This window comes from Bos grunniens, chromosome 3 (genome assembly GCF_055505025.1).
Source record: "Bos grunniens cultivar Pamir isolate PY7600 chromosome 3, Bosgru_T2T1.0, whole genome shotgun sequence".
Lineage (NCBI taxonomy): Eukaryota > Metazoa > Chordata > Mammalia > Artiodactyla > Bovidae > Bos > Bos grunniens.
The window spans coordinates 31675764-31703064 of NC_141167.1; the positions used below are offsets into that span (position 1 = coordinate 31675764).

Genomic DNA, 27301 nt, shown 5'->3' on the forward strand with positions numbered 1-27301 from the left:
TATAATGTGATCCAGACCACTGCCTACTCCACCGCTTTATTGCTCTGTGACCTTGGGCAAGTCACTGACTGTTTCTGAAACTTGGTTTCCTTATATGAATAAGGAAGATAAAAATATATACGTTGAAAGGGGTTTTTTGGGTCACACCCTCCTTTCTTTATCTGCTTATCATTTAGAGCCTGGGCTCCTGGCTTAGACTTTCCATGTGACCCTGGGCAAGTTACTTCTCTCAGTCTCAGTTTTCTTTCTTGTAAAATACTGTCTACCTCACAGAGTTGCCCCAAGGGCTAAAAGAAAGGAATGTATATAATATACTCATTTAGTAACTGCTAAACAAGCGTGACTGCAGCCATGAAATTAAAAGACGCTTACTCCTTGGAAGGAAAGTTATGACCAACCTAGATAGCATATTCAAAAGCAGAGACATTACTTTGCCAACAAAGGTCCATCTAGTCAAGGCTATGGTTTTTCCAGTGGTCATGTATGGATGTGAGAGTGGGACTGTGAAGAAAGCTGAGCACCGAAGAATTGATGCTTTTGAACTGTGGTGTTGGAGAAGACTCTTGAGAGTCCCTTGGACTGCAAGGAGATCCAATCAGTCCATCCTAAAGGAGATCAGCCCTGGGATTTCTTTGGAAGGAATGATGCTACAGCTAAAACTCCAGTATTTTGGCCACCTCATGCGAAGAGTTGACTCATTGGAAAGGACTCTGATGCTGGGAGGGATTGGGGGCAGGAGGAGAAGGGGACGACAGAGGATGAGATGGCTGGATGGCATCACTGACTTGATGGACATGAGTTGAGTGAACTCCGGGAGTTGATGATGGACAGGGAGGCCTGGCGTGCTGCGATTCATGGGGTCGCAAAGTGTTGAACACAACTGAGCGACTGAACTGAACTGAACTGAAACAAGTGTGAATAACTCTTACAGTATGTCTGACTACTAAGTTACTAATAAAAACAAACCATAGATTAGTTCAGTGGTAAAGAATCCACCTGCCAATGCAAGACATGTGGGTTTGATCTCTGGGTTGAGAAGATTTCCCTGGAGGAGATGGCAACCCACCCCAGTATTCTTGCCTGGGAAATGCCATGAATAGAGGAGCCTGGCGGGCTACAGTCTGTAGTGTCACAAAGAGTCAGACACGACTGAGCGACTAAACAACAATGACCCAGGGTTTCAGCTCCAGTTTGGGCACTCCTGTTTCCTGATCTTAAATAATTAAATACCGTCTCTGGTCCTCCATTTATTCCCTCGGTAAAATGAAGGGATGGGGCCTCCCTAAGGGCTTTCCTTCATTACATTCTGTGGGTACCCGAATCTCTGCCCCTTTGAACTCTTCGAGGTCTGAAATGTCCATTGTCTGCCTGTGGAACTCCTTGCTCATCAAGTAGGGCCAGGTTAAACTCTGAGCATACTTCCTCTGAGCATACTTCCGTGACAGGCACAGAAAAAAGCAAACAATCAAAGTAAGTCACGGTACTTTCCCTGCTTTTATTTTTTTCTCATGTTTAAATAGTGACTTTATTATTATCTCCATTAATTCTGTGCCACAACCTATCATACCCCACTGTACACGGTGGCACTGAGATACAGCAATAAGTATCTTGCTCTTCATAACACATTTAGTTATGGTAAAGGCAGGTCTAGTCCCAAACCCTCTTAACTCCTACTATTACTATTTCTACTGTGTCATACTGACAACATCCCAGATTACTCTCTAGTATGAAAGGATCGGGAAAGTCGTATTGTCCAGTGTTGTTTGAAGGGAAGATGAAAATCATCTTTTTCCTGCTTTTAACAGTCACCTGGATTCAGCACTTCCGACTTACTCCTTCTCTCTTTTTCTCCCACTCAGCAAACCCAGTAGCCCTGGAGGACATGGCTCCAGCAGAATAGATAGCACTTGGGCTTTAAAGGCAGATCCGGGCCAAACCAAATTCTGTCCCAACCACCTATCTAATGATATTGGTAAGTCACTTCAACTCTCTTAAGACCCAACTGCCATATCTGAAAAATAGGAGATTAATGTTGACATTACAGGCTGTCAGAATTCAGTGCAGGGACCACCAAGAGCTGGGACCTGAGAACGAGAGAGAGTCACTGGAACGAACTGGAAGTTGCCTTTCTCTTTAGAAACATCCCCAGGGTGTGGTACAAGGGAAGCAGGAAATAAAGTATTGGTGGATGGCACTCTGTGTATAGAACTGCTTGGAAGTCCAAATCGGCTAGCCACCAGGCCTCCCGATAGATAAACTGCCGCCACAAAGAGTTAATGTTCAACTGCCCTTCTGACCCTGCGTCCTTCAAAAGGAGTACTGGCAGGAAGCCCTGGGCTGCCCCCACTGGGCCCGTGCCTGCCCACCCGAAGAAGCTGGCGGAGAAGGGTGCCGGCCAAACAAAAACCTTCAACTGTGATGTCATCGCAAACTCTCTCCCAGATAAATGCCCAGCTACCAAAGTGTCTGCGTTGCATGCCAAAACGTCCAGCTGGGCAGAAAACAAGGAATCAGGTCCCAGGCGGCCCGTGCAGTCCCGTCCCGGGCGTCTGTCTCGCTGACAAGTGACCCTGGGATCACAAGAGACCAGCGGCCCAAGAAGCACCCTGGCTGACTCTTCTCTAGGCCTCCCTCTCTGCCCCGGACGACAAGCCCCGCCCCGGTTCGCAGGGCAACCAATCAGCGCTTCCTTCTTTCCCAGACCCTGAAGGGACCGCCCCGATGCGCTGCGGCGGGAAGAAAGCCCCGGATCAAAACAGACTGAAAAGTGAGTTCCGAGATAATGCACAAAACTGGCCAATCGGGCTGCAGAAGTAACGTTGCAAGAAACCGCATCTGACTTCTTTCAAGATGTTAGAAGATATTCCACCTGTGAAAACGGCGGCAGAAGTACTGAGGAAGGAAGAGGAGAATCGGAGAGTCATTGCACTTAGGAAAAAGAAAATAAGACGGCTGACATTTGAAAGAGTCCTAACTCCAAACGCAGCAGTTGACCGTCCCCCCGTGCCCCCCCCCCACACACACAGGGAATTAATAATTCATGGATCGTATCACCCATCCTTATGCCGTCCCTTCTCTCCTTCCGCAACTTCAAGTCCAGACTCCATCATTTTAATGACTCGGCCTCAGTTCCCTTGCACTCTCACGCATCAGTGTGAGCACCTGCCAAGCCAGTTAAATGCAATTTTCACGTGCGACAACCCGGCGCACATCGCCTGGCTGACTCCTCTCAACAAATTCCAGAAACCAAGCCGAAGTCCTAATACACTTCCCGAGTGGATTCCATCCCACTTCTTTAAACGACCATTCGACGTCTCTCTCTTGTCATCCCCAACACCTCCTCCCCCACCCTTCCTCACAGCTGCTAATCTTGCTTCGGTTTTATTGAGGAAATAGACTCCATCCCAGCAGAGCTTCCTCCAGCCACCACCCGCTCCCCGCCAGCCCATATGGATATCCACGCTTGCCCTTCGCGCTTCCTCTCTGCCCCCGCGACAAGGCTGCCTTGTCCTCTGCCTTGCCCTTTCAAGGGCCTCACCTCTTTGGGTACTCCGTGCCCACTTCTTTCATTGCCCCAAACCACCTTCTGGCACCCTCACTTTTCCTTCCTGTCGAAATCATTTTCCTCCGCGCACAAACATTCTGCATTTTTCTCTCATCTTTAGAAACAAGAGCAAACCCAAATCAAGCGTCTCTTTAGGTTCAATATTTTCCTCTGGCTACCTACCCATTTCTGAGTATCCTTTACAGTACAGCTTACCAAGGACAGTCTGTGCCAGCGGTTTTCAAACTGGTTTGGTTTACATACCCACAAAAGAATTTTGAAAAATATGTACTCTAACACATATTTCAAACTGACATCTAAAATTGTTCAGTTCAGTTCAGTTGCTCAGTCGTGTCCGACTCTGCGACCCCATGAATCACAGCACGCCAGGCCTCCCTGTCCATCACCAACTCCCAGAGTTCACTCAGACTCATGTCCATCGAGTCAGTGATGCCATCCAGCCATCTCATCCTCTGTCGTCCCCTTCTCCTCTTGCCCCCAATCCCTCCCAGCATCAGAGTCTTTTCCAATGAGTCAGCTCTTCGCATGAGGTGGCCAAAGTACTGCAGTTTCAGCTGTAGCATCATTCCTTCCAAAGAAATCCCAGGACTAATCTCCTTTAGAATGGACTGCTTGGATCTCCTTGCAGTCCAAGGGACTCTCAAGAGTCTTCTCCAACACCACAGTTCAAAAGCATCAATTCTTCAGCGCTCAGCTTTCTTCACAGTTCAGCTCTCACATCCATACATGACTACTGGAAAAACCATAGCCTTGACTAGACGGACTTTTGTTGGCAAAATAATGTCTCTGCTTTTGAATATGCTGCCTAGGTTGGTCATAACTTTCCTTCCAAAGAGTAAGCATCTTTTAATTTCATGGCTGCAATCACCATCTGCAGTGATTTGGGAGCCCAGAAAAATAAAGTCTGACACTGTTTCCACTGTTTCTCCATCTATCTGCCATGAAGTGATGGGACTGGATGCCATGATCTTAGTTTTCTGAATGTTGAGCTTTAAGCCAACTTTTTCACTCTCCTCTTTCACTTTCATCAAGAGGCTTTTTAGTTCCTCTTCACTTTCTGCCATAAGGGTGATGTCATCTGCATATCTGAAGTTACTGATATTTCTCCTGGCAATCTTGATTCTAGCTTGTGCTTCATCCAGCCCAGGGTTTCTCATGATGTACTCTGCATAGAAGTTAAATAAGCAGGGTGACAATATACAGCCTTGACGTACTCCTTTTCCTATTTGGAACCAGTCTGTTGTTCCATGTCCAGTTCTAACTGTTGCTTCCTGACCTGCATATAGGTTTCTCAAGAGGCAGGTCAGGTGGTCTGGTATTCCCATCTCTTTCAGAATTTTCCACTGTTTATTGTGATCCACAGTCAAAGGCTTTGGCGTAGTCAATAAAGCAGAAATAGATGTTTTTCTGGAACTCTCTTGCTCTTTCCATGATCCAGCAGATGTTGGCAATTTGATCTCTGGTTCCTCTGCCTTTTCTAAAACCAGCTTGAACATCAGGAAGTTCACGGTTCACATATTGCTGAAGCCTGGCTCGGAGAATTTTGAGCATCACTTTACTAGCGTGTGAGATGAGTGCAATTGTGCGGTAGTTTGAGCATTCTTTGGCATTGCCTTTCTTTGGGATTGGAATGAAAACTGACCTTTTACAGTCCTGTGGCCACTGCTAAGTTTTCCAAATGTGCTGGCATATTGAGTGCAGCATTTTCACAGCATCACCTTCCAGGATTTGGAATAGCTCAACTGGAATTCCATCACCTCCACTAGCTTTGTTCCTAGTGATGCTTTCTAAGGCCCACTTGACTTCACATTCCAGGATGTCTGGCTCTAGGTGAGTGATCACACCATCGTGATTATCTTGGTCGTGAAGATCTTTTTTGTACAGTTCTTCTGTGTATTCTTGCCACCTCTTCTTAATGTTCATTGTAAGTTTAATCGTTGTAAAGAGGTAATTTATGACAATTTATAAATACTGAAAATTTGAAATGAAGATACTAAGTCACTCTTTTAAAAGATCTAGTTGAATGTGAATATCATAGCATTCTGATGTTTACATTTACTTAAAAAGTATTAGTATATGAAAGAGCTCCTTTTAACAATCAGAAATTTTAGTTTTTTTTATTTATTGAACTCATGTTTTCATTGTATTTACCTCTCCTCTAAAATCTTAACCTAACACAGATTGTGTGATTGAGAGTCTCTAATTGATCATGTCATATATCTCTAACAAAATGTATATAAATAGAAATGTAAAATGTTTTCTTTCCTCTAACCATATGGTTGTAAACATTAAAAAATTCCATCTGCATTATCATAATGGTTAATAGTATGCAATTGATCAAAATAGCAAATATGGTTTTTTAGAAATAATTCCTAAACATATAAAGTGTTATAGGAAATTATCTCATAATGAGATCTCTGAAATTTTTCTTTAATTAGTTTATGTATCCATTGATATGGGCTTCCCTGGTGGCTCAGTGGTAAAAAGACATGAGTTTGATCTCTGGGTTGGAAAGATTCCCTAGAGAAGGAAATGGCAACTCATTCCAATATTCTTGCCTGGGAAATCCCACGTACAGAGGAGCCTGGCAGACTGCAGTTCATGGAGTTGAAAAAAAGTCAGACACGACTTATTGACTAAACAACATGCAACATCCACTGGTATATAATATTTATTGCTGCAGTGACAGAGGATTAAGCATCAATTCTAGTCCTGCTTTTCTTATTTACAGATGTTAGCACTGAGAGCAATTAGTGTCAAAAATCAGTTCACTGGAAAAGAGTTTTGTTTATAGAAATGTGACTTCATTCTTTGAACTCCTTCTAAGTTATATGCCAAAAATCACATAGTGAACTGTCATCAAAAGTTATTTTTAAGGGGGCTTCCCCGGTGGCTCAGTGGTGAAGAATCTGCCTGCCAACGCAGAAAATGCAGGCTTGATCCCTGGTTCAGGAAGATCCCACATGCTGCAGAACTACTAAGCCCATGAGCCACACTACTGAGCCTGTACTCTTGACACCAGAACTGCAGCTGCTGAAGTCTGTGTACCCAAGAGCTGGTGCTCCACCAGAAGAGAGGCCACTGCCCTGAGAAGCCCGAGCACTGCAACTAGTGAGTAGCCCCCACTCACTATACCTCGAGAAAAGCCCTCATACAGCAATGAAGACCCAGCACAGCAAAAAAATAAATGATATTTTTAAAAATATACTACCTGATAACTACTAAATTGGAGCTCCACATAGCTATTTGCACGGTGCCTATTAGACTTTCATGCAGAAATGCCAAGGTACATATGTCCTGGGAAAGAATGGGGGTGCCCCAGGAAGGATCAGGATGTGAGAGGTGGCTGCAGAGACTGCCCCTGACCCTGACAAGTAGAATGGAGAGAACACTGCACTCGAGTCAATGACTTAGGTTCTAATGACGGGACCAGCGCTGCTGACAGTGTGACCTGGGACAAGTGATAAATAAGCTCTTTCTGAGCTTCAGTTTCCCATTGCGCCTTTCATGCATGTCCACAGATTCTGAAAGCAGGAGGAACTCTCGCTAGGAACGCATTCAACATTCCTAAAGAATTTGATGAATTCTTTAACTTAGGAGAATAACACAGATTCATATGTGACTGAATCACTAGTCACACTCTGATTTTTATCTGTTCTATTTTTTTTTTATTTTTTAATGCAGTAAAATACAGAAAACATAAAATTTACCATCTTAACTAACCAGTTCTACCAGTGTACAGTTCAGTAGCATTAAGTATAGTCACATTCTTGTCTAACCAATTGCCAGAACTTTTTCATCTTGCAGAACTGAAATTCTATACCCATTAAACAACTATTCATTCCCTGCTCCCTGTAGTCCCTGGCAGCCACTATTCTACTTCCTACTTTTATTTCTTTAAATATTCAAGGTACCTCATATATGTGAAGTTATTCAGTATTTGTCTTTTTGTGACTGGCTTATTTCATTTAGCAAAATGTCCTCAATATTCATCCATGTTGCAGCATGTGTTGGAATTTCCTTCCTTGCTAGGCTGAATGAGATTCCATTTTCCATTCCATATTCACCAACTGTGAATTATATTCCACATTGAAATGACACTTCTGTTTATTCAAAAATATTTATTAAGCACCTTCTATGTGTATATACATCTGTATGTATTGTTCATGTGAGTCAAACAGATATAATGACTAGGTGACTAATATTTTCACTTTCATAGTCTAGTGTAGATGAAAGTGGATTCAGTCTCCTGTCCCATCTTTTAATCCATCAATCAAGCTTTTGGGTCAGAATATCAAGATGGCATCATGATGCCAGTATGCCAGTTTGGAGCCCTGAGACCACCTAGTTTCATCCTCCACACATACAGCACAGCTCCGACCCTTCCTCACACCAACCCAAACTTCTGCCCCCATCTTTATTCACTCCCTTATAATAGCTGTGTAAGCATCTGTATCTCTGATGAGATTATAAACCTGTTTGCAAATAAGAAGCAAGTACCTGCCTCTTGAGAAACCTATAAGCAGGGTCAGGAAGCAACAGTTAAAACTTGACATGGAACAACAGACTGGTTCCAAATAGGAAAAGGAGTACGTCAAGGCTGTATATTGTCACCCTACTTTTTTAATATATGCAGAATACATCATGAGAAACACTGAGCTGGATGAAACACAAGCTAGAATCAAGATTGCCAGGAGAAATATCAGTAACTTCAAATATGCAGATGACACCACCCTTATGGCAGAAAGTGAAGAGGAACTAAAAAGCCTCTTGATGAAAGTGAAAGAGGAGAGTGAAAAAGTTGGCTTAAAGCTCAACATTCAGAAAACTAAGATCATGGCATCCAGTCCCATCACTTCATGGCAGATAGATAGGGAAACAGTGTCAGACTTTATTTTTCTGGTCTCCAAAATCACTGCAGATGGTGATTGCAGCCATGAAATTAAAAGACGCTTACCTCTTGGAAGGAAAGTTACGACCAACCTAGACAGCATATTCAAAAGCAGAGACATTACTTTGCCAACAAAGGTCCGTCTAGTCAAGGCTATGGTTTTTCCAGTGGTCATGTATGGATGTGAGAGTAGGACTGTGAAGAAAGCTGAGCGCCAAAGAATTGATGCTTTTGAACTGTGGTGTTGGAGAAGACTCTTGAGAGTCCCTTGGACTGCAAGGAAATCCAACCCGTCCATCCTAAGGGAGACCAGTCCTGGGTGTTCATAGGAAGGACTGATGCTGAGGCTGAAACTCCAATACTTTGGCCACCTCATTCGAAGAGTTGACTCATTGGGAAAGATCCTGATGCTGGGAGGGATTGGGGGCAGGAGGAGAAGGGGACGACAGAGGATGAGATGGCTGGATGGTATCACTGACTCGATGGACGTGAGTCTGGGTGAACTCCGGGAGTTGGTGATGGACAGGGAGGCCTGGCATGCTGCGATTCATGAGGTCACAAAGTCGGACGTGACTGAGCGACTGAACTGAAGTGAACTGAACTGAAGGTTTAGTTATGTATCCGCAGGACTTTAACGAAGTCTTTGCACATAGAAATGTTCAATAGTTGTTTTTTTTAATTTACTGATAAAGCTGAAAAATCCTTTATTTGTTCTAAATTAAATTATTCAAATATTTCAAATTCAAAATAATTCAGGGGGACTTGCCTGAGTCTCACCATGGTTGCTACTCTGGAGTGCAATTCTTGGCTGATCCCGTATAAACCCATTATTACTGGGGGAAAAAAATAATTCAAAAAGTACTGCTTGCTTGCTACATGCCAGAGTCTGTTCTAGGAGATAGGACTATGGCAAAGAACAAAGCAAACTTTATTCACACTCTCCTAACACATTCTTGTTAGGGAGTGAGAATCAACAGTGAGTGAAGCACAGTGAAAGAAATAGCAGGCAAGGGCCAGGGTTTATACTGCTTTATCCTGGAGGGTCAGGCACATCTCTGCAGGAGTGTTAGTGGGTCAGAGATCTGATGAGAAGTAGGAGCCCAGCAGGGAAAGTTCATGGGGAAGAACATTCTGGACAGAAGGAACAGAGACCGCAGAGGTCCTGAAGCAAGAAAGTTATACTGATGCAGGTTAAAGCTATATTATTTCTAGTTTAGAGATAAGACCATCAAATCTAAGATTCAGTGACTTGTGCAGCACTCACAGAAGTGGTAGCTAGACTGGAAATTAGGTACAGTCAGAAAGTAATCATATTTAAGTGGTATGCAGACATTTTCCAAAGCAGTTCAATCCTCTAAGCCATAGAAAATAAATACCCTGACTGAACTTGGTCCAAAATAAGCCACGCTTCTCATTTGACACTCTCGCACTGGGTCATCTATCTCATCCACTTCTTGTGTCTTTCTCCACCTCTACCACGTCCAGGTTGTTGACTTCTAAAAGTCTGCCTCCAGACCAGATGTCTGTTATGTCTATTCTGAGCTACAGGTCCTTGTCCCCAACTGGAATGCAAGCTCTCCAAAACCAAAGCATTGTCTTACACACAGTAGTTACTGAATAAACATTTGTTGAATGAATGAATGAGCAACTAAATGAACTGTCTATCCAACTATTAACTGGACACGTCCATCTCAACATCTCACAAACACCTGAAATTCAGCGTATCCCAGAATTCCTCATCTCTGCTACTCTCTCCTCCCAACTACCCTTTCCACGTTCCCTCTCCCTCTGAGATCAGTGCACATTCCAGGGCCCAAGTCAGAAACCTGGGCATCATGTTTGATTTCTTTTCTCTATTTTTACCCATATCTAGTAGGCAATGGAGTCTTCTCAATTCCAACTCTTTATATTCTAGAATTTGTCCCCCTACTTCTACATTCTTTCTGGGTTTGCCTTGGTTGAAAATCTTTCTCTCCTGAATTATTGTAGTAGTCAACTAATTATCTCATTTCTTTCTGTCTCTCCTACATAAGACTCTGTTCTATAAGTGATCATTTAAAAATATATTTTAAATTGTAAAAGCCGAATTTTCATTATAAAGATGTGGAAAGTACAGAAAAACTTGAAAAAGAGAACAGAAATCACCAATAATTCCACTATGCAGAGATAACTATAATTATTTTTTGCTTTTGGTACAGTTCCTCCTGGTTTTGCTGTGCATATATTTATCTATTTTAAATCAAAACCTGAATCATGCATTCTTCTTTTTGGCTTGGCATTTTATTATGCATGTGTCCCTATACACTGAAATATTGCCAAATGATTTGAATGCTTTAAATATCACATCAGTTGCATGTAGCATAATTTATTTAATCATTTCCTAATTATTCAGCATTTAGATTCTTTCCAGTTTTACTAATGTGTCTTCAGTGCACATTCTTGGACATACATTTTTGTCTTCATTTCTGATTATTTCCTTATGACAAATTCCTAGAAATAAAATTATTAGAGCAAATTATATGGCCATGCTTAAGGCTCCTAAAGCTTTTGTCAAGTTACCTCAGAGAAACTTTTTAAAAACGTGAATTTAATCGTGTTATTCCCTTTTGAAAATCTCTAAAGACAGAACTCAGAAACTAGTTCAAACTTCTTGGGTAGATTTATAAGACTACATGGTTTGGCTTCAACCTACCTCTCTGACTTCATCTGCCACTGTTCCCACATGTAACCGCTTTATTACAACCACAACATACTATATATTAATATCAGCTCATGAAATATGTCAGTCCTTTGGACATGGTTGTGCTCTCTGCCCAGAACATCATGTTCCCTTTTCTTCATCTAGTCATCTCCTATTTGTTGATTCAAAATTTTAACTTTAAGCATCATCTATATAAGATAGAAAATATCTTCCGTTTAAATGCTTGCTGTGAGTCAGGCTCTAAACTAAAGAAAAAATTCATTTCATTTAATAATCACAACCGTTTTATCTAAGTATTTATTTCCAATATCAACTGAAGAAACAGGCTCGAGGAATGACAGGCTTCTGTAGTTAAGTGGCAGAGTGGAGATTTAAACCCAAGTCTATCTGACTCTGAACCCATGTTCTTTATCAATGTGTGTAAAATTTGTCTCCTCTCTGATCTTCCTGCCATTTCAGTTCAGTTCAGTCACTCTGTCATGTCTGATTCTTTGCGACCCCATGGACTGCAACACTCCAGTCTTCCCTGTCCATCACAAACTCCCAGAGTTTACTCAAACTCATGTCCACTGAGTCGGTGATGCCATCCAACCACCTCACCCTTTGTCATCCATCCCCTTCTCCTCCCACCTTCAATCTTTCCCAGCATCAGGGTCTTTTCCAATGAGTCAGTGCTTCACATCAGGTGGCCAAAGTATTGAAGTTTCAGCTTCAACATCAGTCCTTCCAATGAATATTCAGGACTCATTTCCTTTAGGATGGACCAGTTGGATCTCCTTGCAGTCCAAGGGATTCTCAAGAGTCTTCCCCAACACCACAGTTCAAAAGCATCAATTCTTCGGCACTCAGCTTTCTTTATAGTCCAACTCTCATATCCATACATGACCATTGGAAAAACCATAGCTTTGACTAGACGGACCTTTGTTGGCAAGGTAATGTCTCTGCTTTTTAATATGCTGTCTAGGATGGTCATAACTTTTCTTCCAAGGAGCCAGCGTCTTCTAATTTCATGGCTGCAATCACCATCTACAGTGATTTTGGAGCCCCCTCAAAATAGTCTGTCACTATTTCCACTGTTTCCCCATCCTGCCATTTAGATTCCTCTCTTATAGGTTTTCAGAATACCCTGGGCTTCCCTTTGTCTTTCTGTTTGTCCATCCAATCAGCCTCCCTCATTAGACTGGAAATTCCTTGAGGGCAGGAACTATGTCTAATTCACAGTGTAGGAACAAAGTGAATAGTCACTGAATAAATGAGAAATGAATAAACAAACACTGGTTGCACTCGTATAACTCTGACCTCAGTTTTCCTTAATTTCCTTTGCTGTCACCAATGATGACTTTATGAGCTTGTCTCCTTGGGGGATCACCACTCATTTCCTCTGATGTCTTGATTCATGCTGGGGTTCACCAACTGAGCAGAGGTGACATCATGGTCATAGAAGTCCTCTGCCAATCAAGGTGGACCCCCAGACTGCATCCTGTGAATCCGGTAGAAAGAGAAAGATGTCAACTGGGAGTGCCAGTAGAAAGTTAGTTTGCCCACACATGCCAGAGTAATGAGAGGAAAGGAAACATAGAAATAGAAAGCAGAGGCTTAATGGGATGGAAAGAGGCTCCAGTGTGAGGCAGGAACTGCCCCAAAAGGATTAAAAAGAAAAGGAAAATTGAAAATTTGGCACAAAGCTTCAGTTGGAATCAAAGAGATCAGGCCCATAGGAGTTGTCCGCTGAGGCTGTCCCACTGATGTCAAAACTCTTTCCAACCCTTCCTCTCAAACCCCTGATTTCAAAGGCAACATAATGTTTACTTAGGTACATTGAGTTCCACCCCCAGCCCCATAAAAGGCACCCTCCATGGGGTGAGTTTCTGAGAGCTGCTTGGACCACATATTCCACAGTTTGGTCTCCCAAGTGGCAATTATCCTTTATTTCCTCTTTCCACTGTCACCGCAAACATCTTAGCATCCCCACAAAAGCCACCTAAGAGTTCGTGTCACCCAGTCAGAAGTAGCAGAGCAAATATCTGCATACATGCGTATACTCAGACACACACACACTTGCATGCGTGTCCAGAGTTACACAACCATATATTTGCAATTATATATACATCCTTGCATATAATTAACACATAACCATGTTTTCACATATACTAAAAAAGGCACCCTCTGGGCATCTATTTAGTCAAAAAATAATTAATTGAGTACTTACTCTGTATCAGCCACTATGCTCCATCCTAAAGAAAAGAAAGATAAGACATTGTCATTGCCTGCAGGAGTTCACAGTTAGTAGGCGAAATAGATGGACATCTAGTCAGTTGCAGAGCCAGATAACAGTGGAAGTCCAGCAAAGCCATCCAGCCCAACCTCTGAGCTCAGAGTTTTTCCAGGGAGGTAGAGGCAGACGTGATCCTTAACAATGACTAGGAAAAGGTAGCTACATATACAAAAGCAAAGTGATATGAATTTGGGAGAATTGCAAGCAGTTCAACATAGCTGGATTTTAGAGGATAAGGGGAAAGGTAGATGAATCATAAAAAATAGGGGTAGAGGGATAGGGAAATACGAACTCATGAAAGGAATTCCATGCTGAAATTCCAAATCTAGCAACATGGCAGACTTCATTAACATAGAACTGCCATCCCAGAAAAAAAAAAAAAAGCACACACACAGAAATACTGAATAAAACACAATAGCTCCTCCCTCCACTGAATACAGATCTAATGAACTCTGATGCATGGATCAGACATTTCACGTAACAGAAATAAAAGGAGAGTATAAAATCAAGGTAATAAGCTTCTAGCTGAAGTTGAAGTGTGTAGAAGCCAAATCATGCAGTCTTATACATCCATCCAATGAAACTGGACTATTTTCTGAAATCTTTCTGTAGAAAGTTTAAAAAGAGAATAATAAAATTAGATTTGCATAGCCTAGGACCTGTGAACCCCCTGGGATTCCTTCCTAGCAGCACAAAGACAAAATGGCTTTCTAGAGACCAGGGTGCATGGCATTCCCACAGAAAACGTAAGCCCTGCTATAGATAAGCTCACAATAAAAAAATTATAGACCACACAAGCTTAATCTATCTAGTATGCAAAATGAAGATTAAAATTCAAAGGGATTATACATATTCATACTTAACAGATTGTTAAAATTTTAAATTCTAACAATACCAGTTGTTGAGGATGGAAATCAATTGCAAAATTTCATATGCTGCTATTGGCTAGTAATGGCACAAATTTCTTACAACTACTTCTGAGAGCATTTAGGCAATAATATCTGTTAAAGTGGAGGTATATTATATTCCTACCATTTAGCAATTCCATTTCTTTGTATACTGGAACTAAAGGAAGAAATACATAAAGGAGTCCATTTCTGCATTGTTTGTAATAGCAAACAGCTGAAAATAATCTAAATGTTCACCAACTTTATAATAGATCAATAAGGTATGACGCTATGCTATGCTATGCTATGCTAAGTCACTTCAGTCGTGTCCGACTCTGTGTGACCCCATAGACGGCAGCCACCAGGCTCCCCCGTCCCTGGGATTCTCCAGGCAAGAACACTGGAGTGGGTTGCCATTTCCTTCTCCGATGCATGAAAGTGAAAAGTGAAAGGGAAGTCGCTCAGTCATGTCCGACTCTTAGCGACCCCATGGACTGCAGCCTTCCAGGCTCCTCTGTCCATGGGATTTTCCAGGTAAAAGTACTGGAGTGGGGTGCCATTGCCTTTTCCGACAGTGATGCTATAGCATGTTAAACGAATATTGTAGATCTATATGCCATCATGTATAAATTGTAAAAACACAATGTTGTGATCAGAGCAGATTATTAAAAAAACCACTTTGATACTATTTACATATATACATATTTTAAACTCACAAAAGTTATATAGAGTTCATGGATGTATACTTATGTTGGGTTAATAAGAAAACCTGATTTGAAAAGACACACACCAAATTCAGGATAATGGGGAGGGACTGTGTGGAATTAAGGGACGGGGCTGAAATTGTATCTTAACTGATTCTTTCTTAGCAACAATATTTGATTGGAACAAACAGGGCAATATACTAATCTCTTATAGTTGAGTGGTAGGCACATGGTTCTTGTGTTATTCTCTGTATAAATTACATTTTTGAAATGCATTCAAATTTAAAAAGAAGAATAAATACTATGTGAAGGATTGTATTCCCTGAGAAGGTGAATGACATGGTCAGATTTCTGTTTGGAAAGCTCTCTTTGGCCCCTATGCAGAAGAGTTCTTACCAGAATGAAGACTCAGGCAGGGAAAACCTGATTACTGGAGGCTCTTGGAGTTGGTTAAAAGAGACTTAATGAGGGACTTCCCAGGTGGTCCAGTGGTTAAAATCCACCTTGAAATGCAGGCGATGCACAGCATCAAGGAACTAAGATCCCACGTGCCACAGAGCAACTAAACCCACAGACTACAACTACTGAGCCCAAGCACTCTGGAGCCTGCACACCACAGCTAGAGAGAAGACCTGGCACAGCCAAATGAATAAATAAATAATATTTTGAAGAGTTAATGAGGCCTCAAATAAAGGCAGTAAAGGGAAGGGGTGAGTTTGAAAGCTATTTATGAAATAAAAATTGCCAATGTATTGTCAATCTTTTCCTTTGGTATCAAGATTTGTTTTGTTTCATTTTTTAGTAAACTTTGCTCCTTTCCCTTTTTCAGTTGAAGTATGACATAGCAATAGACAAATACATGAGTGAAATAAATTTTCACAAAGTGACCAACACCCAAATTAAGTCCTCTCCCAGTCAATATGCGCCTAAAGGTGATCACAAACCTGACATTTATCATTATAGATAAATTTTCTGTGTTTAAAATATTGATTTGAATTTATTGAAATAACAAGCATTTAGTTATCACAGCTTCCCAGGTGGCAGAGTGGTAAAGAATCCACCTGCCAATGTAGGAGACGCAGGAGATGCAGGTTTGATCCCTGGGTTGGGAAGATCCTCTGGAGAAGAAAATGGTAACCCACTCCAGTATTCTTGCCTGGAGAATCCCATGAACAGAGGAACCTGGCAGGCTACAGTCCATGGGTTCACAAATAGCTGGACACAACAGACCTCACACACACACAGTAGTTGTCACACATAGTGAGTCGTCTAGATGCCAGTTGGTTCCAGAGCTGATTCACCCAGGGCACTGGGTCAGTGACTCTGTGAGGTTCTGACTTTTCCTTTATGGCTGGAATGATGGCTGCCACAGCCCCAAACATCATACCCTCACAGAAAAATGTTGAAGGAAGGAAGCAGCAATAACCAGGCTACTGAGACATCTCAAGTGCTTTCCTGTTTTCTCAAATACATAGAACATGATCAGCTTCACGGAGGCTGGGAAAGTCAGTGATCCCCGTTTTGAGAATCTGTGATGGGAGATGAGTAGGAAAAACAAGGTTAGGTATCATTATGACAGTCAAATAATTTCCTTGGTTTCCTACCAGGCCCACTCAATACTAGGAATCAAGTAGTACAAATATTTATTTTTGGTTCAAGTGTAAAGTTTTTCTGACTAATGTGTCATCATTGCTTTGGAATTTTCTGTTCTTACCTAATTCCTTGTTTTTACTTGCTTGTTTTGTTTTTTTTTTCTTTTTATTCAGTTTTATTGAGATATAGTTGACATACAGCACTGTATACATTTAAGGTGTACAGTATAATGTTTGACTTACATATATTGTGAAATGTTTACCACAATGAGTTTAGTCAGTATTCATCATCTCTTGTAATACCAAAAAAAAAAAAAAAAAGATTAAGAAAATATTTTTTCCTTGTGATGAGAACTCTTAGGATTTACTCTCTTAACTTCCATGTATACCATGCTGCTGCTGCTAAGTCGCTTCAGTCATGTCCGACTCTGTGTGACCCCATAGACGGCAGCCCACCAGGCTCCCCCATCCCTGGGGTTCTCCAGGCAAGAATACTGGAGTGGGTTGCCATTTCCCTCTCCAATGCATGAAAGTGAAAAGTGAAAGTGAAGTCACTCAGTCGTATCTGACTCTTAGCGACCCCATGGACTGCAGCCTACCAGGCTCCTCCATCCATGGGATTTTCCAGGCAAGAATACTGGAGTGGGGTGCCATTGCCTTCTCCCATAGAGTAGCATTAACTACATCATCATGTACATTACATCCTAGTTCTTATCTTGTAACTGGAAGTCTGTACATTTTGACCACCTTCATCCAATTCCACCTCCCTTCAGCCCCTGACTCCAGTAACCACAAATCTGGTCTTTTTCTTTGAGTTTGGTTTCCATTTTTTTTTTTTTTTTAAGATAAAATCACTAGCTGTTTTATTTTATTTTATTTTTTTTCCTTGGATTGATCCTTTAATCATTATGTAGTGACCTTCTTTGTCTCTTTTCACAGCCTTTGTTTTAGAGTCTAATTTATCTGATACGAGTATTGTGACTCCTGCTTTCTTTTAGTCCCTATTTGCATGGAAAATCTTTTTCCAGCCCTTCACTTTCAGTCTGTATGTGTCCCCTGTTTTGAGGTGGGTCTCTTGTAGACAACATATGTAGGGGTCTTGTTTTTGTATCCATTCAGCCAGTCTTTGTCTTTTGGTTGGGGCATTCAACCCATTTACGTTTAAGGTAATTACTGATAAGTATGATCCCGTTGCCATTTACTTTATTGTTTTGGGTTCGAGTTTATACACCATTTTTGTGTTTCCTGTCTAGAGAATATCCTTTAGTATTTGTTGGAGAGCTGGTTTGGTGGTGCAGAATTCTCTCAGCTTTTGCTTATCTGAAAAGCTTTTGATTTCTCCTTCATACTTGAATGAGATCTTTGCTGGGTACAATAATCCGGGCTGTAGGTTATTTTCTTTCATCATTTTAAGTATGTCTTGCCATTCCCTCCTGGCTTGAAGAGTTTCTATTGAAAGATCAGCTGTTATCCTTATGGGAATTCCCTTGTGTGTTATTTGTTGTTTTTCCCTTGCTGCTTTTAATATTTGTTCTTTGTGTTTGATCTTTGTTAATTTGATTAATATGTGTCTTGGGGTGTTTTGCCTTGGGTTTATCCTGTTTGGGACTCTCTGGGTTTCTTGGACTTGGGTGATTATTTCCTTCCCCATTTTAGGGAAGTTTTCAACTATTATCTCCTCAAGTATTTTCTCATGGTCTTTCTTTTTGTCTTCTTCTTCTGGAACCCCTATGATTCGAATGTTGTAGCGTTTAATATTGTCCTGGAGGTCTCTGAGATTGTCCTCATTTCTTTTAATTCGTTTTTCTTTTATCCTCTCTGATTCATTTATTTCTACCATTCTATCTTCTAATTCACTAATCCTATCTTCTGCCTCTGTTATTCTACTATTTGTTGCCTCCAGAGTGTTTTTAATTTCATTTATTGCATTATTCATTATATATTGACTCTTTTTTATTTCTTCTAGGTCCTTGTTAAACCTTTCTTGCATCTTCTCAATCCTTGTCTCTAGGCTATTTATATGTGATTCCATTTTAATTTCAAGATTTTGGATCAATTTCACTATCATTATTTGGAATTCTTTATCAGGTAGATTCCCTATCTCTTCCTCTTTTGTTTGGTTTAGTGGGTATTTATCCTGTTCCTTTATCTGCTGGGTATTCCTCTGTCTCTTCATCTTGTTTAAATTGCTGAGTTTGGGAGTCCTTTCTGTATTCTGGCAGTTTGTGGAGTTCTCTTTATTGTGGCGTTTCCTCGCTGTGTGTGGGTATGTAGAGGTGGCTTGTCAAGGTTTCCTGGTTAGGGAAGCTTGTGTCGGTGTTCTGGTGGGTGGAGCTGTATTTCTTCTCTTTGTTCAGTCGCGCTATGGGGAGGGAGGGAGGGATGCTGCAAACAAATGACACTGGCGTGCGCTCGCAGTACCTCAGCCACACTGGGTCTGCCCCCGCTCACGGCGCGTGTAGCCTCCCTGCCCACACTGCTCAGGCTCTAGATTGTTCCGCCGGGAACAATCCGAGGCTGGCCCTGGGTTGCATGCACCTCCCAGGTCCAAGCCACTCAGGTTCAGGCACTCAGGTAGTCCTCAGAGACGCAGACTCAGTTGGGCCTGCGTTTTGTGCTCTTCCCAGGTCCGAGCAGCTCAAGTGATGAGGTGTTTGGCGAGCGCCAATGCTGCGACTTATCGCCTCCCCGCCACTCGGTTATCTGGGTGTAAAACCGGCGCACCTTCTCAGGCAGATGTTAACCGTCCAGACCCCCAAGAAGTTTTAGTTAGCAAAGAAGCCTGCTTACAGTTTTATAGATAATGTCTCTCTGGGGCTGCGATTGCCCCCTTCCGGTTCTGGCTGCCTGTCACCGGAGGGGGAAGGTCTGCAGCCGGCTATCTCTGTTTAGTCCTTTGTTCCGTGCGCGGGCTGGCGGTGTCTTAGGTTAGGGCTGGCTTTTCGCATGGTAGATATCCCACAGTCTGGTTTGCTAGCCCAAATTATTTCGCTCAGATAGTGCTCAGGGTATTCAGGCCAGATTCTTACTCTGAGCGATGCAGCCCGCGCCGCGCCTCCCTGCCCAGACCCCGCTTGCTAATGGCGGATGCAGGCGTCTGCGCTGCTTCTCCGCTGGGGGAGTTACCGTAGGGCTCACAATCTGCGAGTTTTAATTGTTTATTTATTTTTTCTCCCTGTTATGTTGCCCTCTGTGCTTCCAAAGCTCGGCACGGATTCGGCAGTGAGAAGGTTTCCTGGTGTTTGGAAACTTCTCTCTTTTTAAGACTCTCTTCCCGGGACGGAACTCCGTCCCTCCCTCTTTTGTCTCTTTTATTGTCTTTAATATTTTTTCCTACCTCCTTTCGAAGAGTTGGGTTGCTTTTCTGGGTGCCTGATGTCCTCTGCCGGCATTCAGAAGTTGTTTTGTGGAATTTACTCGACGTTTAAATGCTCTTTTGATGAATTTGTGGGGGAGAAAGTGTTTTCCCCGTCCTACTCTTCCGCCATCTTGGCGCCTCCCTCCTCACTAGCTGTTTTAAACAAATGAACTTACAATGCCTATGGAGTTGGAGTGTATAATAAAATAAGGGTGACAGTTAAATTTAAAATTTTATATACATTTTCCAGCCAACATATTTGAGAGGGAAATTATCCTTAAATCAAAATTATGTATATTAAAATCCTTGTTCCCCCTGATTTATGCTATAAAATTTAAAATTCCCAGAATATAATAAATATCAGCAAAGAATGGACAAACATTAACATTTCTCTAAAGATTATCTTTTCTGATAATCATTCTTAAATTTGTCATAAAATGTGAATATCATGTTGAAAAGGTCATGTTAGTTCTTGCCAAAATAACTTAGTTCTAAAAATGAAAATGTCAATTTAACTAAAGTACCTCTTGCTGCTGCTACTGCTAAGTCGCTTCAGTCGTGTCCGACTCTGTGCGACCCCATAGACTTCAGCCCACCAGGCTCCCCCATCCCTGGGATTCTCCAGGCAAGAACACTGGAGTGGGCTGCCATTTGCTTCTCCAATGCATGAAAGTGAAAAGTGAAAGTGAAGTCGCTCAGTCGTGTCCAACTCCCAGCGACCCCATGGACTGCAGCCTACCAGGCTCCTCTGTCCATGGGATTTTCCAGGCAAGAGTACTGGAGTGGGGTGCCAGTGCCTTCTCCAAAACTACCTCTTAGCATCATCCTAAACCCACAGTGTTTTGGTAATTTATAACTCTGTTTGTCATATGTTCTTTCATTTATAAAAGATGTGTATCTTAAAAAGTAAATTGGTTCATCGGGACATAAAATAAATTGAAACAAGCAAATAGCCACTCTTGAAAATGTGTTTATCAGTGACCAATGGAGGAGTCTAGACCTGAAACCCCCAGTGAAAGAAACTCTGACTTTTCATATATTTTACCATTTTCATACTAATTCCTAGATAACCCAGACTTTGAGGATATAAAATGTAAAGAAGAGGGATTAGACCCCCTGTTTGGAGGGATCTTCTAGTAGGTGATGAAAGGAACTGGAGAAAGCCTATAGCAATCCCTTTTGGTGTCACTCATGATGTGTTTGTTCCTTTGGGATTTAGTAACCTAGATTTAGTTGGGCTTCCCAGGTGGCACAGTGCTAAAGTATTGGCCTGCCAATGCAGGAGATGAAAGAGACATGGGTTTGATCCCTGGGTTGGGAACATCCTCTGGAGAAGGTAATGGCAACCCACTCCAAAATTCCTGCCTGGGAAATCCCATGGACAGAGAAGCCTTGTGGGCCACAATCACAGGGTCACAAAGAGTCAGACACAACTTGGCCACTGAGCACAAACAACCTAGATTCAGTTATTTTGACTCGACTGTGTTCCATTAGTCACTAACCGCTTATCTTACATCATTTTCCCTCTTGGCACATGAGAGTTTGGTTTTTGTTATGTTTCACATATAAGTGAGATCACTCAACATTTGCCTTCTTCTGTCGGACTTACTTCACTTAGCATAATGCCTTTCAGTTACATACACACTGTTGCAAATGTTAGAATTTCTTTTTTATACTGGAATAATACTCCATCACATGTGTAATATATTCCATACCTTATTTATTCATTCATCTGTTGATGGACACTTAGGTTGTCTCCATGAATTGGCTATTGTAAATAATGCTGTTAAAAACTTTGTTGGGGGTGTGCAGATATCTCAACACAGTTTTCAGTCTCTTCAGATATATACCCAGAGGTAGAATGGCTGGATCATATAATAATTCTACTTTTTTTTTTTTTTTTTTTGAGGAACCTCCATATTGTTTTTCCATAGTGGCTGTATCAGTTTACATCCCACCATTTGAACAAGGATTCCCTGTACTTCACATTTTTACCAGCAATTATTATATCTTGTTTTTTTATATTAGTCACTCTAATAGGCATGAGGTGATATCTCATTATGATTTTGATTAGCATTTCCCTGCTGCTAAGTCGCTTCAGTCGTGTCCGACTCTGTGTGACCCCATAGACGGCAGCCCACCAGGCTCCCCCGTCCCTGGGATTCTCCAGGCAAGAACACTGGAGTGAGTTGCCATTTCCTTCTCCAATGCTTGAAACTGAAAAGTGAAAGTGAAGTCGCTCAGTCATGTCCGTCTCATCGTGACCCCCTGGACTGCAGCCTACCAGGCTCCTCCCTCCATGGGATTTTCAAGCCAAGAATACTGGAGTGGGGTGCCATTGCCGTCTCCCTAGTGATTAGTAATGTAGAGCATCTTTTCGTGTACCTGTTGGTCATCCATATACTTTGGAAAAATGTCTACCTAGGACCATTATCCATTGTTAAATTGGATTATATGTCTTTTGCTATTGAGTTGTATGATTTATTTATATTTTGTGGGTATTAACGTTTTATTGGATATAAAGTCTGCAGATATTTATCTTCCCTTTCAGTAGACTGTCTTTTAGTGGATTGTTTCTTTTGCTGTGAGTTTGCTTATTTTGAACTTCATTCTGTTGTGCCTGTTTCCATTCACTCAATATTCTTTCTGTGAAATTTATTTGTATTGTTGTGCATTGAAGGGGTTTGTTCATTTTCATTGCTAAATTGTATCCTCGTGTGAATGTTTGATTTCATTATTCAATGATCTGCTCAATCGTTGATGTAGATTTGAGTTATTTCCAGTTTTGGAGATAATATACATCCCTCTGTTGGGTGTATATTTAGGTAGGAGTGGAATTTCAGGAGGATGGGGTATGCATATTATTGGCTTTAGTAGATACTCCCAACGTTTTCCAAAATGGCTGAACCAATTTGCATCCCTGCTTGCAGTGAATGAGAGTTCAGTTGTTTTACCTCTTCAACAACATTTCATACTGCCAGTTGTTTTTTAATTAGACAAGGGGGTCACAAGTATGAAGCAATACCTCACTGTGATTTTAATTTGCATTTCCCTATGACTAATAAAGTTGAGCACACTTCTGTGTTTGTCTACCATTTGTACACCCTCCATTCAGTTCAGTTCAGTCTCTCAGTAGCATCCAATTCTTTACAGCCTCATGGACTGCAGCATGCCAGGCCTCCCTGTCCATCACCAACTCCCGGAGTCTACTCAAACTCATGTCCATTGAGTCGGTGATGCCATCCAACCACCTCATCCTCTGTCATCCCCTTCTCCTCCCACCTTCAATCTTTCCCAGCATCAGGGTCTTTTCAAATGAATCAGTTCTTCACATCAGGTGGCCAAAGTATTGGAGTTTCAGCTTCAGCATCAGTCCTTCCAATGAATATTCAGGACTGATTTCCTTTAGGAAGGACTGGTTGGATCTCCTTGCAGTCTAAGGGACTCTCAAGAATCTTCTCCAAAACCACAGTTCAAAAGCATCAATTCTTTGACACTCAGCTTTCTTTATAGTCCAACTCTCACATCCATACATGACTACTGGAAAAACCAAAACTTTGACTAGATGGACCTTTGTTGGCAAAGTGATGTCTCTGCTTTTTAATATGCTGTCTAGGTTGGTCATAAATTTCTTTCCAAGGAGTAAGAGTCTTTTAATTTCATGGCTGCAGTCACCATCTGCAGTGATTTTGGAGCCCCCCAAAATAGTCTGCCACTGTTTCCACTGTTTCCCCATCTATTTGCCATGAAGTGATGGGACCAGATGCCATGATCTTTTCTGAATGTTTTCTGAATGTTGAGTTTTAAGCCAACTCTTTCACTCTCCTCTTTCACTTTCATCAGGAGACTCTCTATTTCTTCTTTACTTTCTGCCATAACAGTGGTGTCATCTGCATATCTGAGGTTATTGATATTTCTCCCAGCAATCTTGATTCCAGCTTGTGCTTCATCCAGCCCAGCATTTCTCATGACATACTCTGCATAGAAAGTTAAATAAGTACGGTGTCAAAATACAGCCCTGGAGTGGGGACTGTGCGGCACTACAGTGACTTTGAGGAGACACCACATGTCCAAGGTCAGAGAAGCCCCACCAAGACGGTAGGCACTGGAGCAGTGGCTGCGAAGCACTAGAGCAACTTTGAGGAGATACCCTCTGTTAGAAAGTTCTAAAAATGGATTGTCTCTCTTTTTCTTACTCATCATTTACAAACCATTCTGATAGCAAAAGAATTCTACCAAAGCCTCGCTGATTCACCTCTGATATCTGGGGCCATTCATGACTTGTCTTCTGTTCAAAGGAGGTAAAGAGAATCCAAATGTGATGTGTGCACTCAAGTTTTCCAAAGACTGCAGTGGGCTGTTGAAGGCAAAATTAGCATTATTGGAAGGGTTCATCCAGAAGCTGGAATTTTTTCAGGGTTGGATGTTCTAGAAGGGATGCTTACCAGAGATAGGGAGAGGGTCCACATGGAGGACATCAAAGTCTAACTCATTCTACTCATTACACTCCTGCAACACTTCACATAGGCTCCTCCGCCCATTATCATACTACCATAATCACTTCATTGGAAGGACTGATGCTAAAGCTGAAACTACAATATTTTGGCCACCTCATGCAAAGAGTTGACTCATTGGAAAAGACTCTGACGCTGGGAGGGATTGGGGGCAGGAGGAGAAGGGGATGACAGAGGATGAGATGGCTGGATGGCATCACCGACTCGATGGACGTGAGTTTGAGTGAACTCCGGGAGTTGGTGATGGACAGGGAGGCCTGGTGTGCTGCGATTCATGGGGTCGAAAAGAGTCGGACACGACTGAGCGACTGAACTGAACTGATAATCACTTACTCACTCACTCGTCTCTTCTCCTAGACCTACATCTTGTGGAGCCCTTTCCATTCATGTCATTGGTCCGGATAGTGTAAACAGGCTTTGGCCCTTGGTGGATCTCAGGAAAGCCACCATCAGACAGGATAGGTCCTCCAGCTGATATCTCTCTTAACTTCCTGTATTCTTTCTTTGTAACACTTGTCTGAGTTCTTAATTGCCTAGTTAAATGATTACTTGACTTTTTGCATCCTTCTCTAACTCACAAGTCCCTGAAGCTATTATCTCGTCCCTTTTACCCACTGTCCTTCATGGATTTACTAGTGCCTGGTACAGAGTACTTAATGAGTATTAATCAACAAATAACTGAAATAATTTGAATCTGAATCCCAGAGCTGCCCTATATTATGGCATGGCTCCATCTTTGCTTAAGTGAAAGTGTCATTCGCTCAGTCATGTCTTTGCAACCCCATGGAATTCTCCAGGCAAGAATACTGGGTAGGGTAGCCATTCCCTTCTCCAGGGGATCTTCCTGACCCAGAGATCGAACCCGGGTCTCCTCCATTGCAGGTGGATTCTTTACTAACTGAGCCATAAGGGAAGCCCATCTTTCCCTTAAGTACCCATGAAATGGTGCTACTTCTTATTGAGAATAGTTTAATTCATCAAGTACTGTTGGATAAGTATAATGGGAAGACAGGGAGACCAGTAGTATGCAGTGACTTGATCTCCACAGCTCCTCCACTAACTTGCTGTGTATCCCCCTCCTCCTGCTAGCAAGTTATTTTATCTATCTGGACTTTTGTTCCCCTAGATTTGAAGGGAAAACTTCAGACTCTGGCCTTAAGAATCTCCCTCTCTGCATTCTGGGATCCAAAGTTATGTCCACTCACAGGAAAATGCCGAGAAAATGCTGAATTAGGACAGAGATCTGAGTAGAGATACCAAATGGAGTTTGCCTGGCTGGATTTTAGAATTGCTTGAGACCAGTGACTCCTTTTTTCCTTCCATTTTCTCTTTTGAATAGGGCTATCTATAACTGTTATCCTATGCCTGTCCCATCACAGAATTTTGGGAGCAGGTAACTTATCTCTTAAGTTTCACAAATTCATAGATTCATAGATGCAGAGCAAGTGTGCCTCAGGATAGATTAAACCCAGAACCTCAATCTTACCTTACTTAGATGATGTAGTTTGCATGATGAGATTTGAGATTTTGAACTGATGTTATAATGTGTTGAGACTTTGGGGAATGCTGGGATAGGGTGAGTGTACTTTGAATATGGGATGGATGTAAATCTTCGGGAGCCAGAGGTAGACAGAATAATGGTCCCCCCAAAGATGTCCACTTCCTAATTCCTGGGACCTGTGAATATGCTATGTAACATGACAAAGGGAAGTTAAGCAATTAAGGTAGCAGATGGAATTAAGGTTGTTAATCAGCTGACTGTAACTTGGGTAGATTATCCTGGGCTATCTGAGTGGATCCAATGTCAGCATCAGGGCCCTAAATGTGGAAGGGGTGGCAGAAGAAAATCAGAGAGATGACAGAAGATTGCTGGGCTTTGAAGAGAGGAAACAAACCAAAGAAAGTGGATGACCTGCATAAGGTGGAAAAGACCAGGAAACAGCGCCTCTAGAGCCTCCAGAACTAAGAGGTAATACACTTGTGCTGTTTTAAGCCACAAGTTAGTGGGTAATATTTTTATAGCAGCAATAGGAGAGGAATCCAAGTTCTGGCCTGTGGTTTACTCCTCCACAATCTTAAACATCATTTTTGCATTCCTTTGTATTCCTTATTTCTCAAAATCAGAACTCCTGGAAGAATCAAAAGCGACAGACAGGCTGCAGTGCCTGGCACACTGGTACTTAAACGACGTTAGTGTCCAGCTTCCCCTCCTCTTACAGGTTGGGGAAACACAGAGAAGAAAGTGAGAGAGTGAAAGTCGCTCAGTTGCGTCCAACTCTTTGCGACCCCATGGACTGTAGCCCACCAGGCTCCTCTGTCTGCAGAATTCTCCAGGCAAAAATACTGAAGTGGGTAGCCATTCCCTTCTCCAGGGGATCAGAGAGGAAAAGCAGGAGCCAAATGCCATTCTTAGCAGTGCACCCTCCTGCCTTTGATGTCACCAGCTGTGTAAAGGATTGCCTCAGTGAACTCCCCAAGCATAACTTATCGACAGCCTGCTCCTTATCTGCCTTTGGGGGACTCACAACTCCCTCCTCCCTGGGGAAACCCCCCTTTAGAATACAAAAGCTCTTTAGAAGAGGAGGGCTGTCTGAGAGGAGAGCAGGACCAGAGCGTCACTCTGCAAACAGGCTCTTGGAGATGAAAGAGTTCAGGGCATCAGTATCTACACCACAGCCACTGTATTTCGCAGGGAGAGAATCCTACAGTGGTGCCCTGTCGGGGAGGGGAGCCCCTGAAGGAGTATGGCCTCCTCCCAGCCCCCAACCACCAAGACCAACCCCCCTCAACCATTCCAAGTCTCCAGCTCCCTCC

General features: G+C 42.2%; 1 long non-coding RNA gene across 1 annotated transcript; it reads right to left on the reverse strand.

The window, feature by feature from the left end:
• Positions 1–11436: 11436 nt before the first annotated feature.
• LOC147375423 (uncharacterized) lies at positions 11437–20117 on the reverse strand. Its single transcript, XR_015160058.1, has 3 exons — positions 19953–20117; positions 13367–13391; positions 11437–12637 (listed from the first exon to the last, which is right to left on the reverse strand). It is a non-coding gene; the product is annotated as an uncharacterized LOC147375423 (long non-coding RNA).
• Positions 20118–27301: the final 7184 nt, after the last annotated feature.